Below are 19,092 nucleotides of genomic sequence, written 5' to 3' on the forward strand. Positions count from 1 at the left end.
ATCTTTCATTTAGGTTTTTTGTTTTTTTGTGTGTGGTGGTTTGTTGTTGTGTTTTGTTTTTTTTTTTTGTTTGTTTGTTTTTTGTTTTTTTTTGTTTTTGCCAGAGTGTCTTGGCTTTCCATGCCTAAAATACTCTCATGGGCTCTTCAGCCAGATCTGAAGTGGGATACACAGCAGACTCATAGAATGGCAGATGTTTTTGTTTTTTAACCCTGTGATGGCTTTATCTTTGGGCTATGGCTCTGTGGATTAGTAGAGTGTCTGCTCTTTTAGTGAATACCATGAGGTGTGTGATGAGTGTGGCCAGGAGCTCTGTTCAGTGCTCCAGGGTACAGAGAGTTTCCAAAGAGAAACCCACATTGGGCATTGTAAATCTCTTCTTCTTCTTCTCTTTTAGTCTGAAGGGGAAATTAATCAGCTCTGTTGATGTAGTCTCATCTTCACCTGCTCTCTTACAAGAAGACCAATGCCTGGTCACTAGCCCCAGTGGATATACTATTCTTTCACACTGCCACAAGAACCACACAAAGGATCCATGCAGTCCTCAGTGTGAATACGGATCCCACAGCAATGACCTTCACCAGGGTATCAGGGAGCCCTGAGCCTGTGGAGCCACCCACAGTGACTACCCAAAGTGCAGCCACACCCTGCTCTTTCCCACGCAGCCACAGTGTTTTCACAGACTCAGCACATAAGGCTCTCAGTCAGGAGCACCCAGCTCCCTGTCAGTTCTCCCAGCCAGACTCAGTTGTCTTTGCTTGGCTGCTTGCTGAGCGCCCAGACACGAGCTGGTGCAGCTGTTACGTGTGTCTAAGATGGTGCCCGTCCTCTCTCTGCTAGTTACAGGATGCCGGTGCTGGGTGGCTGGGGAGAGAGAAGCCTGCCCTTTTTTCTCCCTCTAGGTTGGCAGATACACTGTTCCCTCCAGGGCTCCAGCTGTCCTCACACCAGGCTCTTCCTGCAGCTTTATTGCCAGTGTCTGAGGCTGCTGCAGTCTGATCTCACCTCACTCTATAAAGCTGGTGCTGAGGCTCTTGGCTCCTGGGATTCTGAGCTGTTCTTGTGGACACCGTCCACGTAGATCCACAGTGCCTCCCTAATTTGTGTGGAGTTTTCTCTGCCATTTTCTCCCTATCTCTCTGCTGAGGTTGGATGCTCTACTTTATTTTTTTTTTTTTCAAACATCTTCCTGTAGGCTACAGCAGTAAGCTCCCTCTGTATTCTGCTTAGTGTCCCAGGGTTTCATCTCCTTTATTCTTCTGTAATTATTTCAATACCTCCCCTGTGTCATCATCTCCTGTTTATTTTCTTGAAGGGCTCCTATGTGTTTCTACAGCTCTGCTGTCATTTTAGTGTGTCTAAGGGTTGAATAAACATGATGACACATAAAACATTGTTCAATATTTTAAGATTCCATAAAAATAACATTCATAATCAATATTGCTAGAAATGCAATGAAATGTTAATAAACACAAATGCAGCAAAGCATTTTAGTGCATCACTATGAAATCATGACAGGTCATACACAAGCCAAACAAATAAAGGTATAACATACTAAACTAGGTTAATGAAATGTAATTGATAAAATTGAATAATACCTACAATACACACACTAAAATTTTAATTTAAATTGAAAATGCTTTATGAGGCATAATTCAGAAGCCAATAACAAAATCTAATGAAATTGTAAACACAGAACTATATCATTACAGTGACTCACTAACAAAATAAAACTAGAAATTTATAACTGAATTCATTTGATAAATAGCAAACAAATGTGTATAATAAACCCTCCATTCCTAAAAGGATATTCAGTTATTAAAGGAAGATTGCAAACCTATGAGGAAAGAAGGAATAGAACAAAAATAATGGAGGTAAACAATATTCTACTTATGGAGAAAGGTAGTGACTGAAGTTTCTTGATTATTTAACTAGCAACAATAATAATAAATAAAAAAAAGGCTTAATGCAAAAACTGAAGAAAGGAGGAAAATAAGAACAGAGATGGTAATTAAAAATATAAGAAAATATCATTTATGATATTTAGACAATTGAGTTTAAAATCTAAATGTAAACAGATGAGAAAGCAGCTACAACATACACTGGGGAAAATGCCACACATCAAATATAAACTCCAATTTTAATTATTACACTTTCAAAACAATATTGATAAGCTACAGTATATCTAAAAAGCTGCCCCCAAGGTTGTGATGAGTCGTAAATTTGGGTCACCTGAGTAAAGAAAAGGTTTAGCTTTTCATTCTAAGTGTCTCAAACATCCGTGAACCAGGATGAGTCTTACTGAAAGGAAACAGAACGATGAAAACCCCATGGGGTAATTTCAGCTTATCTGAGGGAAAACAGCGGTAAGATCTCAGCACAGCAGGAATATACAATTTGTGAATTCCTGTATACTCAGTCAGTGAGAACTGTTTTTCTCTTGTGAGACTTAGGAAGGGACGTATGTACAGGTAAGAGGTAGGAGCAAATGACCACCGAAGTCTTTCTTTCCTTAATACATATAGTCTGATGATAAATTTGAATGCAGACAACTCCATCTCCTTAATGAATTCAATGTAGAAGGCAAAGCAAAACACATGTTATAGATCTACAACGTCACATAAAGGAGTGATTTCAAGGAGTGATCAAAAAAAGAAGTGCCTGCTTTGGAGATTCTTTAAAGAAACAGTTCTTCTAAAAAGGTGCAAAGCAGTGTTTAATAAGAATCTTATATTCTAGGTTGTTTTACATTTTAAAATATAAAAAAATTTATTTGTAAGGTACAGTGACATACAGAAATAGATACAGATAAAAATAAACCATTTGTGAAATAAAGAGGGAAAATTACATCATTCATATATCCCATATATTAATTTTCAAGATCCAGAGAGAAATCATATGAAAGTCATGACCTAGTTCATGTCCAATCTTAAGTCATGTAGTTGCTGGGGAACATCATTCCCTGTCGTGTAAGATTGCTAAATCAAAGCCACCTTCAGGTTTAGACACCTAATTTTAGGCTGGATAAACATAATAAACAGAATACAATTAGAAATTTTGAGAAACAAGAAAAATATAGAGGAAATGATAGCTGCAAAGACCATTTTTGAGAGCTATATAAATCTAGAAAAATAAAAAAAGGAAAAGGAAAGTTGTCCACCATTGTCAAACTCTTTTTAATCTCTGCAAATCTGAAAAAACAATTCCAAGAAGAAAATGTGATTATCTCTGCATTACATAGAACAAAATTTAAGCCAAATTGTAACAATGTAAAGCACTCTCTCATGTATATATAATAAGAAAAATAAATAGACAAAATATCCTCATGACTTAAACGGTGAAACAATTTCCCAAAATGTGTATGTACTATTGAAAAGTGTTGTGATTACAAAGTCTTGAAAGAAAAGCCAGCCTTCCCAATTAATTTCCTAATGGCTACTTGTACATCTTTGTTCCTGAGGCTATATACCATGGGGTTCAACAGTGGGGTGATGATGGTGTAGGTCACTGTCACTAGCCTGTCTTTGCCTGATGTGTTTTTGGCTGAGGGTCGCAGGTAGACAGAGGAAGCACAGCCGAAATGGACAGTGACCACAATGAGATGGGAGGCACAGGTGGAGAAGGCTTTTCTCTTGCCTTCAGCTGATGGGATCTTCAGGATGGTGTGGACAATGAAACCATAAGAGATACAGATGAATAACAAAGGCAAAACAAGCACCAGCACCCCACAGATGAAGATGAGCAGTTCATTGATGTAAGTGTCAGCACAGGCAAGACGGATGACTGGTGAAATATCACAAAAGTAGTGGTTGATGTTGTTGGAGCCACAAAAAGGGAGGCTAAAGACTACTGTTGTTCCCACCAGAGATACGAGGAAACCACTAACAATGCAAGTTGCTGCCAGTTGTCCACATGCTCTCCAGCTCATGAGAATTGGGTAGCGCAAAGGCTGGCAGATGGCAGCATAGCGATCATAGCCCATCACTCCCAGCAGCAAGCAATTGCTGACAGCAAAACCAAGAAAGAAGAACATCTGTGTGGCACAGCTCACAAAGGAGAGTGTCCTCAGTACAGAGAACAGGTTGATAAGCATCTTGGGCAGTATAACAAGTGTGTAGAAGATCTCAGAGGTGGAGAGGATACCTAGAAAGAAGTACATTGGTGTGTGTAGGCTGCGATCTAAGCAGATGACTGAGATGATGGTGACGTTTCCACTCAAGATGATCAGATAGAGGCAGAGAAAGACTGCAAAGAGGACAAGCTGAAACTCTCCAAGGCTGGAGAAACCCATCAATAGGAATTCGATGATGGCGGAAGAATTGGCCATGGAAAGTTGATCCCAAGAAATAAGGCTGGTATGATCAAGTCCTTTGTAACAGAAATCAGGGAGACACCCTCATAATGTAGTTAAGGTACCTTGTTTGAAAGAGAAAGAACAAAAAATGGGAAGGAAAAAAATGTAAATTGACTAGAAATTTATTCTAAGTTGATTTGCACCCTAGCTGCCATTTTTCGGCAGATAATTTTAGTAGTGAATTTGAGGACAAGTGTCCATATGAAATATGAAGTCACTTGCTGAAATAAAAGCTCCCACTTCGCAGATTTGTATTCTCTATGAAATCATTTTAGAAATCTAATCCTTAAAAAGCCTTTACATACATTGATTATGGGTTTAAATGATTCAATTTTACTCTGGTTGCTGACACATGTATCAGTAAGTAAAAGTGCTAATGCCTAAGAATTCACACCCCTCCCACTTACATTCAATACAGTCCCGGACTAGGGAAACATCCTGTGACCTGACTTTGTGTTTTTGCTTCCAGAGAGTTTCCTTTTATAAATTCTTAAATAAGCCCATTTCCATGTGGGTATTCATTTAAAAAATGTATTGTATCTAATGCTACTGTAGATAAAATTACCTTTTTGATCCCTATACAAGCTCTTTTAGGATATTAAGCCTGATTTCTCCTTACAGAAAACACATGGTAGGAATAATTCAGTTTTGCTTCAACATTCACTTCAACATGATGATTATCCATTTTGTTACATGTCTTACTCTTGATAACATTGGACTTGGAGGTCCAACAGACTACTGTCACCGGGATCTCTTTCTGAGTTCCTAAAAAAGAGGTTTAGATACTTTCTCTAATATCCCTCAGTCATTATCGCTGCTATTAGTTTACATTTCTTTTAATCAAAACTTTTTCATTTTATTCTACATTCTGCCCATCTGTATGCCATTACATAGGTTCTGCGTTTCAATAAAATATTTCAAATATATTCTTTTTTTTTTTATTTTTGACAGGCAGAGTGGGCAGTGAGAGAGAGAGAGACAGAGAGAAAGGTCTTCCTTTTGCCATTGGTTCACCCTCCAATGGCCGCCGTGGCCAGCGCGCTGCGGCCGGCGCATTGCATTGCGCTGATCCGAAGCCAGGAGCCAGGTGCTTCTCCTGGTCTCCCATGGGGTGCAGGGCCCAAGCACTTGGGCCATCCTCCACTGCACTCCCGGGCCACAGCAGAGAGCTGGCCTGGAAGAGGGGCAACCGGGACAGAATCCGGCGCCCCGACCGGGACTAGAACCCAGTGTGCCGGCGCCACAAGGCGGAGGATTAGCCTATTGAGCCATGGCGCCGGCCTCAAATATATTCTTATTCATCCAAGCATTTGGCTTCTTAATCTTTGATTGACATAATATCTACATATTAGTGAGGAACGACATGATGCTTTGATTCATGTATATATTAGGTAATGAGCAGTTCAAGTGAAATTGTAAGACAAATTTAAACCAACAATATTTCTCATCCACCATGTCCAAGTTCTTTTCCTTCCGAAATACTTCTAGGATCAACTCCTTCTCTTCTGTGAGAATGTGGTTTTCTGCTAGACTATTACAAGAGCATTTTAAACACATCCCATCGATTCTTTCTTCCTACTCTGAGCTATCTTCCACAATGGCAGCAAAATCCTACAGGACAAGACCTGCTATATTAACAAGACTAACAAACATCCATAAAATTTTCTAGATATTTCATCTTTCCTAAATCTACATTTCTACTCATATTGCCATTATATTTCTCTTTACTTGCATGTTATCATTGAGAAATTATAGTCATGACATTTTTCATACTATCTTCTAGAAATATGCCTATTTTTTAGCTTTCATTCAACTGTAATTCAGAGTAACTATATTCATGGAATCTTTCTGGCAATTCCTAATTGTGCTATATGTTATCTCTATGGCTTTCTTTAGTAATCACTGGAATCTTGTTTTATAACTAATGTTCTAAGTTTACCTTAACCTACATGACTTATAATTAACCAGAAAACAGAAGCTGCATCACCAACACATACAATAGTGCCCAGGATATGCTAAGAGCTTGAAAAGTTTAGAAAAAACAAATGCCCAACAATGTTAGATTCTCCTCTAAGTCATTTCCAAAAGTCCCAGGAGGATGGCATTTATTTTTAGGGATTTTCTTAGTTTGCTATCTTAATATTAATCCTCTGCTTCAATATTTTGGGATTAAAAATTTCTGACAGCACTTTTTAAGTGCAGATGCAGAAAAACCATAAAAATTATTATTATCTTCATTTCTGATTATCACAAAGTCTCCTTTGCTATCTCACTAGGTAATTTTTTAAATTTATTTTAAAAACACATTATTTGGAAATTTAAAGTATTTTTCAAGTAAATAAATTGCTGTTACCATTTGTGCTTGCATAGAGAAAGGTTTAGAAATTTTGAAGTAGGACTGGAATAAAGATTTTAAATCCTTTTTTTAATTGCCTGATTGAAACATATAAAAAAGGGAATTCACAACATGCATTTGTATTGAACAAGTCCCCACTTGCATTCATCTTTAACCTTCCACTTTCCTGTTCTCCTTGTTTGCGGCATTTTTTTCTCTTATCAGACCATGTCCAGTATTAATGGTGACCAGGTATGCTAAGAAAGTTGGAATTCCTGAAAAAAAGAAAGGGTGCATTATTCAATAGCTATTCAATTATACTCTAACCTATCAGTCTTCTCTTCTGTCATTATCAACTTCTCTGCTCTTTTAAATAAAGAAATCAAAGTCCCTCAATAAAACTAAAAATTTCACGTTTCTTCATATTGGAGTTCTAGTGCCTGTGGCATGCAGCTTTCCTCAGTCTCTGACAATTCCTGGAAACTTTTGTGAAAGTTTCAGGTGAAATTAGCCAAAAATATCTTCTCTGTCCTGCTACTATAGGATTTTTATTCCAGTTCCTGGAACTCCCTAGACAAACACATGAAAACTATATTATTCCACAGAAAATTGTCACCCGTGCCTTTTCTCCATGGATAGTGCAGATACTGTTTTAATGAGCATCACCAGTGGTCTTTCCTTTTAACGTTAGCCATGGCCTCATTCCCTTGGTGGTTGGTAATTGTGATCCCACTCCCATGAAGAGCTAATCACCTCATTGTACTCAATACTTGTCCATTATTTCCCTGATGAGCAAGTTAACCACAATAAAATACTAGGAAAATTTATTGGTCAAAGAGAAGGCCCTTTTTATTAATGCACAGAAATTAGTTGACTTTCTCTTAGAAATTCTCTGTAGACTCATTAAGACATGGAGGTATTCTGTGTAGCAGTTGTTAAAACACACTTCAGAGGAACTACTTCCTTCGAGTTTTCCTATCTAATGCCTCTAGACTTTTATTCTCAAACTGCAGAAAAAATATTTTAAAAATGTATTTATCTATCTATTTTTACTTGAGAGGCAGAGAGAGACAGATAGGCAAGCAGAGTTCCCCACTCCTTGGCCCACTCCCCATATGCCTGCAATGGCTAGAGCTGAGCCAGGCCAAACTCAAAAACGAGAAACTCAATCCAAGTGTCCCACTTGGATTTCAGAGACCCAACTTCCAAACCCATTACTCATTGCATCCTAGAGTGTGCATTGTCAGAAATCTGGAATCAGAAGCAGAGCTAGTACTTGAATCCTGACACTTGCATATAAAATGTTGGCATATTAACAGCAAGGTCAAATGCCTGCCCCAAGACCCTTTTTAAGTCACTTTAAACTTCCATTCCTGAAAGCTAGACAAGAAGAAGAAAAATATGAAAAAGAAATGAGAGCATACTTGATTGGTGGAGGCAGCATGAGACTTTCAGACACATAGGAAACATATTTGTTTACAGAATATAATTTGAGGTTGGTAAATATTTGTTCACTAACCAAATACAAAAATTTAGACTGTGAAGAAAAATGTGAAAGTACCCATGTATAGGTTTTAGCAAAGCCCTTCAGCTGTCTCCCCTGTCATGTTACACATTGATTCTTTCTGGTTGGAAATGGAGTAAATGCTCAACACCCATAATGTCTCTCTGAGGAGCTCACGTGTCTTGTCAGAGAGACTGAAGGAATGGGAAAGTAGAAGAAAAGCCTCAATTATTAACTGAAGATCTTTGAATAGATGTTTTAACTTTAATTCAAGTTAGAGATTGAGACAAAGGCTGCATCTTTTGGGAATAGTTTGCTGAGAAGAGCTATTCACAGGCTTTATCTGCCTTCTAGGCATGCAGGAAATTAAAGGTACTCCCATATTTTTCTAGGTTTTTTTTTTTCTCACTTAGATGATATATAAGAACCTTTCCCTTTAATTGAGGTAGGCTGAGTGACTGTTTTGACAAATATGTGTGTAAGCAAAAAGGATGCTGTGATGAAGTTCTTTTTTTTTTTTTTTTCTAAAGATTTATTTATTTGAAAGCCAGAGTTACAGAGAAAGGGAGAGATAGAGTGAGATCTTTCATCTGCTGTTTCACTCCCCAAATGGCCACAGCTGCCCAAGCTGGGAAAATCCGAAGCCAGGAGCTTTATTTGGGTCTCCCACATCTGAGCAGGGGCCTAAGCACTTGGATCATCTTCTGCTGCTTTCCAAGGCAAATTGGCAGGGAGCTGGTCTAGAATTGGAGCAGCCAGGACTCAACCAGTGCCTACATGGGATGCCGGCACTGTAGGCCATGGCTTTACCTGCTACGCCACAGTGCTGGCCCCACTGTATGAGCTGAAAAAAATCTTGTTTTTAAGGTTTGACAGCCTCTATGTCCTGTTTCATAGAACACCCACTTTTGTATCTTGGCCACCACATTTTGAGAAAGCTCAAGCAATCCTTGAAAAATCCATATTACAAAAAGCCAAGGCTCCTGGTCAGCATCTTCAGCTGAGTTAATGTGAAATAACTAGCCATACGAGGGAGCAGTCTTAGGCACGGAATGTTTAGATCCATAAATTAAATGTAAGAAGCCCTTTTAAAAACATGTGTCAACTTATGTTAAGAAATATGATAATAAACCTGAAGAGACTTTTAGTACCCTAATTATTTTAAATGGAGGTATCAGATTGAGAAAATCTTTGAGCTTCAAATAGTGGCTATGTCTTATGAATAAGGAAAGATGATCGAAAGGTGGCAGAAAATCTCACAGGTTAGAGCAAGGAGCCATCAACAGTCATCCCCAGAAAATATGACTGGGTCTGAATCAAGGAGCAGTGTCATGTGCCCAACTGAATGTGGCAGTGGCTATGGACTTGAGACTGTCATGTACCTCATCTCCTACCTTTTTCTTCTTTTTTTGGGGGGGGGGGTGATCTAAGAGTTGGGGGATGTGCTGTAACTTCACATTTCAAAATGAAAATATGTTACTTCCCACTTCATTCTTTAGGAATAATAAATTGCTATGTTTCAGTATTGTATATGTAAAGTCCAATAGCTTATAAATTTCTTTACTGAATCACTTACACTGGTCCAAGATTAATAATAAAATATATGTTTTCTTAATCCAGTGTGGATTAATTCAATGCAGCTCACTGTCATCTTCACATATGTTCAGTTGGATACGTTTATCATTCATCCTGATGGATGTAGAATATCTGTGACACAAGTTGTATACAAATTAATTGGTCATAGTTAAATTATGATGAAAATGAATGTAGTGAACATTTAAAAATCATGAATTTGTTTTCTTTCTTTTTTAAATTTCTGGACTCTATTCTGTTGATTTTTCTTTTTTTTCTTTATGTAAATAATGGGAACAAATTTCATGTATTTCATAAATAGAGTTTTAAGAGCATAATGATACTTCTTGCCCTACCCTCCCTCCTTCACTCACTCCTACTCTCCCTCCTCCTTTTCTTATTTTTCTTTTAATTTTTATGATGACATACAATCAATTTCTTTATAATCACAAGCTTAATCCCTCACTAAATGAAGAACTCAATAAAAAGTAATTAAAAAAAAAAAAAACTAGTGTGCCTCAAGAGTATAAACAAGGGCTAAAAATGATAATCAAATCTCAAAATGTCAACTTTGCTCACATACATTACATTTTTTTGCACTCTGTAAACAGAGCATGTCTGTTGCAGTTATTCCAGGCCTATCACACCACTATGACTTGGGGCAGGAAAATTACTGGTGTTATGCCTTGTCATTTTGATCATAAGTTGTAGAGTGCATAATATTATTATATTGTAATATTCTCTACTGAGATAGAATAGTCATTTGCTCAATTAAAATTAAGAAATATTTATTAGTCATTTACTACATGCTTATTACTGTGCCAGGGAAACAGATAACAGTGGGAGGAGTCATTTTTGTGAGTGTTTAAAATGCTTCCTTTCACATTGCTGATAGCCTGGTAAAAAAAAATAAGATATAGACAGTAATCTTTTGAACAGAGTGTGGAAAGAAGCATAAATTTGACTTAAATTTCTATGGAGTGCTGAGTAATGGAAATCAAGAAATACTTTATGAAATAGGAAAAATAGATGGAAATTTTTCTAGTGTACATAATAATACAATGGATACAGGCTATTACAACATTTTGAAATGAGAAAGTCTTTGGTTCCTATCCCACCACAGGACAAGCCCCCTTGCATAGCTGACCTGACATCTCTAAGTTAAGGGATACAACATGCAGTGTGTCAAATTCAGGGTTATATTCTGCCATCCTGCTATGTAATTATGACTGTAGTTTGATGATGGCCAACAAAGTCATACTTCTATCACTATAAATTATTTTTCTATGGAAATATTGTACTCCTAATTAGTATTATAAACCTTGATATGTCCAAATATTTCATGTTTCTAGTAGTAACAAAGAGACTCAAGAGGTATACAAACCAAGAGGACAGTAGGAAGTGGTCCACGAATAAGATAGAAATCTTCAAAAGTTATATTAATGGCAGAATGCTGCACAAATATTTCATACACTAGAGTTGAACCTAAACGTTAGGCACTGTTCTGGAAGCTGGCTAAGGTGTTTAGTGTAAAGTCCATTTCTGGAGATTCCTGCTTAATTACCACTCTTTTCTGCAGTATAAAATTATTGGCCTGATACCTACACATGCTACATTCCGAAGCCTTAAATTCTAGAATGCATAGTAGCTTCTACCAATCTTTTTCATGAATGTGTCATAAAAGAACAATACTCTGGTGAATTGGATTTGCTAACTTAGAAAGGATAGAATTTGGTTTATCCCATGATGAGTTTTTCTGAAATTCAGTATTGATTGTAAAGTTAAAGTCATGAAGTATATTTAAGCCATAGTGGCAGGGATATAAATTAATTTTTTCACTATTTTAATCAAATTATAAAATATGTAAAATCTGTTAAATACGAATATAGTTTTTCATTCCATGAAAAAGAAACTTTACAACAAAGTATTGAAAGTATAAAAATTAGGGGGCGGAGCCAAGATGGCGGAATAGTGAGGGCGCGCACCGATAGTCCGGGAAAATTTAGTTTAATAAAAGGGGAGTTACGGTAGCCTCAGAAAAAAGAACCAGGAAAATATTGCAGACAAAACTCTTCTGGATCCAGTGGGCGTGAATCGGAGGACCTACTGGGAGAACAAGGTCGCCCACCGCGCGCGAAAGCCGAACCACAGGACCGAGCCGCAGGACTGAGCCGCGGAAGCCGAGCCGAGGGACGGAGCTGCGCGCAAGTGCTCGAAGGGGAGTGCAACAGCGGGGAGACTTGGGAAGTCCAGGGCTCCGAGTCCACACATCGGCGCTGGAAGGGGAGCAGACCTGCGTGGAGAGCGTGGGAGCCCACAGTTCGGGACGTCAGCGGCAGACTCAACACACCAGCGCTGGAACGCGAGGTGAGCCGAACCTCAATAACCCGAGACACCGGCAGGCAAGCGGAGAGAGGAGACTAGAGGGAACGACCCCCGGGGCGGGGGGGACTTCACCAAGCTAACTGGAAGAGAGAGAGAGGGAAAAAAAAAAAAAAAAAAGGTGACTGGTATGGACACGGGTTTCTCTCTCTCCGCTCACCTCTCAAGGGCGAGCAAGACAAAGAGCAGGCGCCATCTTGGACATACGTCATAAGCAGAGCGACCTCAGGTCTGCACCGGCCCTGAGCCTAGCAGTAAAACCTGACTCTGGGTGGGGCGAATTAACAGGAGATTAGGACTTAGTAAATTTATGGTGCTACTGAACTGAGACTGTGAAAAAAGAGACGGTGGGGGAGAGAACTCACGGAATTCACGTGAGCACTCTCCAGAGACGCTACAATTCCGTAACTTTGGCAACCCAGTGGGAGACTGAAGGAGAATTTGAGCGCACTCTAAGGGCCGAACAGATTCCCTGTGTGGTCCTTGGGAAAGAGCTTCTGATCTCTGGCTCCTGTGGGTATATCATTTGCCTGCTAACTACCTCCAACTTTGCTCAGCTGTGCAGAATAACTTCCCTGTTGAATCAAAAAAAAAAGAGAGAGAGAGAGAGACAGAGAGAGAGGTTTACCACGCCTAACCTGGGAGTGTCACCTTTGGCACACCAAACAGAGCTCTCAGGCCACACCCATCTCAAGCCCTAAGGCTCCATCAAAAACAGATAGTCCACTTAATCTAGAGTCATAGTATAACAAGAAAAAGCACCACAGTGAAGAAACCAAATATCTCCAATATGACAAATAACAAACGCAAAAACCAAGGTAATAAAAACAAGGAAGTCACCATGAAGCCCTCAAATGAAAAAGACACCCCAATTCAAGATTATGAGGATGATGACATAGAAGAAATGCAAGAAGCAGATCTCAAAAAATTGATAAGAACATTAAGAAGTTCTCAAAAACAAATTCTTGAACTACAGAAATCCTTAATGGACAAGATAGAAAATCTCTCTCGTGAAAATGAAATATTAAGGAGGAATCAAAATGAAACGAAACAACTAGTACAACAGGAAACTGGGATAGTGACTGAAGTGAAGAATTCAATAGATCAAATGAAAAACACAATAGAGAGCCTTACAAACAGAATGGGTGAAGCAGAAGAGAGAATATCGGACTTAGAAGACAGAGAACAGGAAAGGATACAGTCAGACCAAAGAAAGGAAGAGGAAATTAGGAATCTAAAACATATTGTCGGGAATCTTCAGGATACTATTAAAAAACCCAACATTCGGGTTCTAGGAGTTCCTGAAGGCATGGAGAGGGAGAAAGGATTAGAAGGCCTTTTTAGTGAGATATTAGCAGAAAATTTCCCAGGTTTGGAGAAGGACAGAGAAATCCTAGTACAGGAAGCTCACAGAACCCCTAATAAACACGACCAAAAGAGACCCTCACCACGGCACGTTGTAATTAAACTCTCCACAGTGAAACATAAAGAAAAGATCCTAAAATGTGCAAGAGAGAAACGTCAGATTACTCTCAGAGGATCTCCAATCAGACTCACAGCTGACTTCTCATCAGAAACTCTACAAGCTAGGAGGGAATGGCAAGATATAGCCCAGGTACTAAGAGAGAACAACTGCCAGCCCAGAATATTATATCCTGCAAAGCTATCATTTGTGAATGAAGGTGAAATAAAGACTTTTCATAACAAACAGAAATTGAAAGAATTTGTTGCCACTCGTCCAGCCCTGCAAAAGATGCTTAAAGATGTGTTACACACAGAAACAAAGAAACACGGTCATCAATATGAAAGAAGGTAAAGGAAGGAAACCAAGGAAGGAAAGCTCACAGCAAAAGATCACAGGGAATTCAAAGCATATATTAGAACTTATCTTTGGCAAATGGCAGGGCAAAGTTACCACTTATCATTAGTCACATTGAACGTGAATGGCCTGAACTGTCCAGTTAAAAGACACCGTTTGGCTGATTGGGTTAAAAAACAAAACCCATCTATTTGCTGCCTACAAGAAACACATCTTTCCAACAAAGATCCATACAGACTGAAAGTGAAAGGCTGGAAAAAGATATACCATGCCAACAGAAATGAAAAAAGAGCAGGCGTAGCCATCTTAATATCAGACACCATAAACTTTACCACAAAAACCATTAAGAGAGACAAAGAGGGACACTACATAATGATTAAGGGATCAATTCAACAGGAAGATATAACAATTATCAATGTATATGCACCTAACTACAGGGCACCGGTTTATCTAAAAGATTTGTTAACGGACTTAAAGGGAGACTTAGACCCCAATACAATAGTACTGGGGGACTTCAATACTCCACTCTCAGAAATAGACAGATCAATAGGACAGAAGATCAACAAGGATACAGTAGATTTAAACGACACTATAGCCCAAATGGATCTAACAGATATATACAGAACTTTCAATCCTACAGCTAAAGATTATACATTCTTCTCAGCAGTACATGGAACCTTCTCTAGGATTGACCACATACTAGGCCATAAAGCAAGTCTCAGCAAATTCAAAAGAATTAGAATCATACCATGCAGCTTCTCAGACCATAAAGGAATGAAGTTGGAAATGAACAACTCAGGAATCCCTAGAGCATACGCAAACACATGGAGATTGAACAACATGCTCCTGAATGAACAATGGGTCATAGAAGAAATCAAAAGAGAAATCAAAAACTTTCTGGAAGTAAATGAGGATAACAGCACAACATACCAAAACTTATGGGACGCAGCAAAAGCAGTGTTAAGAGGAAAGTTTATATCAATAGGTGCCTACATCAAGAAATTGGAAAGGCACCAAATAGATGAGCTTTCTATTCACCTCAAGGATCTAGAAAACCTACAGCAAACCAGACCCAAATCTAGTAGGAGAAGAGAAATAATTAAAATCAGAGAAGAAATCAACAGGATTGAATCAAGAAAAACATTACAAAAAATCAGCCAAACGAGGAGCTGGTTTTTTGAAAAAATAAACAAAATTGACACCCCATTGGCCCAACTAACTAAAAAAAGAAGAGAAAAGACCCAAATCAATAAAATCAGAGATGAAAAAGGAAATGTAACAACAGACACCACAGAAATAAAAAGAATCATCAGAAATTACTACAAGGACTTGTATGCCAGCAAACAGGGAAACCTATCAGAAATGGATAGATTCCTGGACACATGCAACCTACCTAAATTGAACCAGGAAGACATCGAAAACCTAAACAGACCCATAACTGAGACAGAAATTGAAACAGTAATAAAGGCCCTCCCAACAAAGAAAAGCCCAGGACCAGATGGATTCACTGCTGAATTCTACCAGACATTTAAAGAAGAACTAACTCCAATTCTTCTCAAACTATTCAGAACAATCAAAAAAGAGGGAGTCCTCCCAAATTCTTTCTATGAAGCCAGCATCACCTTAATTCCTAAGCCGGGAAAAGATACAGCACTGAAAGAGAATTACAGACCAATATCCCTGATGAACATAGATGCAAAAATCCTCAATAAAATTCTCGCCAATAGAATGCAACAACACATCAGAAAGATCATCCACCCAGACCAAGTGGGATTTATCCCTGGTATGCAGGGATGGTTTAATGTGCGCAAGACAATCAATGTGATACACCACATTAACAGACTGCAGAAGAAAAACCATATGATTCTCTCAATAGATGCCGAGAAAGCATTTGATAAAATACAACACCCGTTCATGATGAAAACTCTAAGCAAACTGGGTTTGGAAGGAACATTCCTCAATACAATCAAAGCAATCTATGAAAAACCCACAGCCAACATCCTATTGAATGGGGAAAAGTTGGAAGCATTTCCACTGAGATCTGGGACCAGACAGGGATGTCCACTCTCACCACTGCTATTCAATATAGTTCTGGAGGTTCTAGCCAGAGCTATTAGGCAAGAAAAAGAAATTAAAGGGATACAAATTGGGAAGGAAGAACTCAAACTATCCCTCTTTGCAGATGACATGATTCTTTATTTAGGGGACCCAAAGAACTCTACCAAGAGACTATTGGAACTCATAGAAGAGTTTGGCAAAGTAGCAGGGTATAAAATCAATGCACAAAAATCAACAGCCTTTGTATACACAGACAATGCCATGGCTGAGGAAGAACTTCTAAGATCAATCCCATTCACAATAGCTACAAAAACAATCAAATACCTTGGAATAAACTTAACCAAGGACGTTAAAGATCTCTACGATGAAAATTACAAAACCTTAAAGAAAGAAATAGAAGAGGATACCAAGAAATGGAAAAATCTTCCATGCTCATGGATTGGAAGAATCAATATCATCAAAATGTCCATTCTCCCAAAAGCAATTTATAGATTCAATGCAATACCAATCAAGATACCGAAGACCTTCTTCTCAGATCTGGAAAAATTGGTGCTGAAATTTATATGGAGGCACAAGAGACCTCGAATAGCTAAAGCAATCTTGTACAACAAAAACAAAGCCGGAGGCATCACAATACCAGATTTCAGGACATACTACAGGGCAGTTGTAATCAAAACAGCATGGTACTGGTACAGAAACAGATGGATAGACCAATGGAACAGAATTGAAACACCAGAAATCAACCCAAACATCTACAGCCAACTTATATTTGATCAAGGATCTAAAACTAATTCCTTGAGCAAGGACAGTCTATTCAATAAATGGTGCTGGGAAAATTGGATTTCCACGTGCAAAATCATGAAGCAAGACCCCTACCTTACACCTTACACAAAAATCCACTCAACATGGATTAAAGACCTAAATCTACGACCTGACACCATCAAGTTACTAGAGAACATTGGAGAAACCCTTCAAGATATTGGCACAGGCAAAGAGTTTCTGGAAAAGACCCGGGAGGCACAGGCAGTCAAAGCCAAAATTAACTATTGGGATTGCATCAAATTGAGAAGTTTCTGTACTGCAAAAGAAACAGTCAGGAGAGTGAAGAGACAACCGTCAGAATGGGAAAAAATATTTGCAAACTATGCAACAGATAAAGGGTTAATAACCAGAATCTACAAAGAGATCAAGAAACTCCACAAAAACAAAACCAACAACCCAATTAAGAGATGGGCCAAGGACCTCAATAGACATTTTTCAAAAGAGGAAATCCAAATGGCCAACAGGCACATGAAAAAATGTTCAAGGTCATTAGCAATCAGAGAAATGCAAATCAAAACCACAATGAGGTTCCACCTCACCCCGGTTAGAATGGCTCACATTCAGAAATCTACCAACAACAGATGCTGGCGAGGATGTGGGGAAAAAGGGACACTAACCCACTGTTGGTGGGAATGCAAACTGGTCAAGCCACTATGGAAATCAGTCTGGAGATTCCTCAGAAACCTGAAGATAACCCTACCGTTCGACCCAGCCATCCCACTCCTTGGAATTTACCCAAAGGAATTTAAATTGGCAAACAAAAAAGCGGTCTGCAGCCTAATGTTTATTGCAGCACAATTCACAATAGCTAAGACCTGGAACCAACCTAAATGCCCATCAACGGTAGACTGGATAAAGAAATTATGGGATATGTACTCTTTAGAATACTATACTGCAGTAAGAAACAACGAAATCCAGTCATTTGCAACAAAATGGAGGAATCTGGAACACATCATGCTGAGTGAAATAAGCCAGTCCCAAAGGGACAAATACCATATGTTCTCCCTGATCGGTGACAACTGACTGAACACCAAAAAGGAAACTTGTTGAAGTGAAAGGGACACTATGGGAAACGGTGACTTGATCAGCATAGCCCTGACTGTTAATGAACAACTTAATACATTATCCCTCTTAGTAGTTTTTTTGTCTGTTCTACTTAATATGACTGATTTAATTCTGTAATTAATACACAGTTATTCTTAAGTGTTGAAATTTAACTGAATTGTGATCCCTGTTAAACATAAGAGTAGGAATAAGAGAGGGAAGAGATATATAATTTGGGACATGCTCAAGCTGACTTGCCCCAAATGGTAGAGTTAGAAACATACCAGGGGATTCCAATTTAATCCCATCAAGGTGGCATGTACCAATGCCATCTCACTAGTCCAAGTGATCAATTTCAGTTCGCAATTGATCATAATGAAAGGACTAAGAGTCAAAGGGAGCACATAAGCAAGTCTAGTACCTGCTAACACTAACCGATAGAATAAATAAAGGGGAGAGTGATCCAACATGGGAAGTGAGATACTCAGCAGACTCATAGAATGGCAGATGCCCTAAATAGCACTCTGGCCTCAGAATCAGCCCTAAAGGCACTCGGATCTGGCTGAAAAGCCCATGAGAGTATTTCAGGCATGGAAAGCCAAGACACTCTGGCAAAAGATCTCTGTGAGTGAGATCTCAGTGGAAAGAACAGGTCTTCAAAGAAGGAGGTACCTTTCTCTGAAGGGAGGAGAGAACCTCCACTTTGACTATGACCTTGTCTAAACAAGATAAGAGTCGGAGAACTCAAGGGGCTTCCATAGCCTTAGAAACTCATGACTGGAGCATAGGGAGATTACTGATGCCATAGACAGGAGTGTCAATTGGTAAAGTCAACAACAGGAGTCACTGTGCACTTACTCCTCATGTAGGATCTCTGTCCTTAATGTGCTGTGCATTGAGATTTAATGCTATAATGAGTACTCAAATAATATATTTCACTTTGTGTTTCTATGGGGGTGCAAACTGTTGAAATCTTTACTTAATGCATACTAAACTGATCCTCTGTAAAAAAAAAAAAAAAAAAAAAAAAAAAGAAAAGAAAAGAAACTATCAACTCCCAACTTGACTCTCACTGGGATTAAACATGACAATAGGTCTGATCTGATTTCATCATCATTAAAAAAAAATCATCTATTATTTTTCACTTTATGTTTCTGTGTGGGAGCAAACTGTTGAAAGCCTTACTTAATGTATACTAAGCT

At 38.6% G+C, this 19,092-nt stretch overlaps 1 long non-coding RNA gene across 1 annotated transcript; it reads right to left on the reverse strand.

The window, feature by feature from the left end:
- Positions 1–200: 200 nt before the first annotated feature.
- LOC103350033 (olfactory receptor 10R2) lies at positions 201–11,704 on the reverse strand. Its single transcript, XR_016237084.1, has 2 exons — positions 9,770–11,704; positions 201–6,964 (listed from the first exon to the last, which is right to left on the reverse strand). It is a non-coding gene; the product is annotated as an olfactory receptor 10R2 (long non-coding RNA).
- Between the last annotated feature and the right edge of the window lie 7,388 nt (positions 11,705–19,092).

Source organism: Oryctolagus cuniculus, chromosome 7 (assembly GCF_051225735.1).
Source record: "Oryctolagus cuniculus isolate XC-2025 breed Fujian yellow rabbit chromosome 7, ASM5122573v1, whole genome shotgun sequence".
NCBI classification, from domain to species: Eukaryota; Metazoa; Chordata; class Mammalia; order Lagomorpha; family Leporidae; genus Oryctolagus; species Oryctolagus cuniculus.